This window comes from Lepisma saccharinum, chromosome 19 (assembly GCF_977018435.1).
Source record: "Lepisma saccharinum chromosome 19, izLepSacc3.1, whole genome shotgun sequence".
NCBI classification, from domain to species: Eukaryota; Metazoa; Arthropoda; class Insecta; order Zygentoma; family Lepismatidae; genus Lepisma; species Lepisma saccharinum.
In genome coordinates, this window is record NC_139247.1 from 48,608,398 (window position 1) to 48,609,079 (window position 682).

Genomic DNA, 682 nt, shown 5'->3' on the forward strand with positions numbered 1-682 from the left:
GCAATCGTTGAGAATTTATGAAGCTTATAGAAGACAACTCTGTATTCATAAAAAAAATATAAGTTTTGTCTTAAGGCACGTCCTGTCATTTTCTTGTCCAATTTTTCAATAATGGGTTTCTAGAACCAGCAACAAGAAGACCGCAATTATCGTCATCCTAAGGTCACGATGCAATTAGACGAAGACAAAGGGTTTATACAGAATATAGGGGAGGGTATAAGGATAGTTTAGAAGGTATTGCAACCATGTTTATGGAGTTTTGGAAGCATTAGGGGAGTGTAGATTCGAAGAGGAAATATTTGCAGAGTGAATTTTAAGTTATCACCGCGAGGATAAGGTTACTGATTGCATAACGAGCTAACATGCGGAAATTGATTCTTGGGAGTCAGAAGTGAATAGCGGAATTTGGAACAGCAACAACTTTGCAAATACTTGCGTGAGTAAGAATAGGTTATTTTTCTCCTAATTTTCCGTTGTTAATTTGCTTCTACCTCTTTCACTGTCCAGCCCAGTGTTCCCCTTTGAGGCCGCCCGATTTGTTTCGTGCGTCTGTTAACTCCCTAACCGTTCCTTAGGTCGAAATGAGATCCCTGTTTATAATAAGAGGCATTGGTCATTGCAGACAGTTTTTCGGGAGTTGTCAGTGCGTGTTTGTTCTTGTAGAGGCTCGTTACTGTTGCCT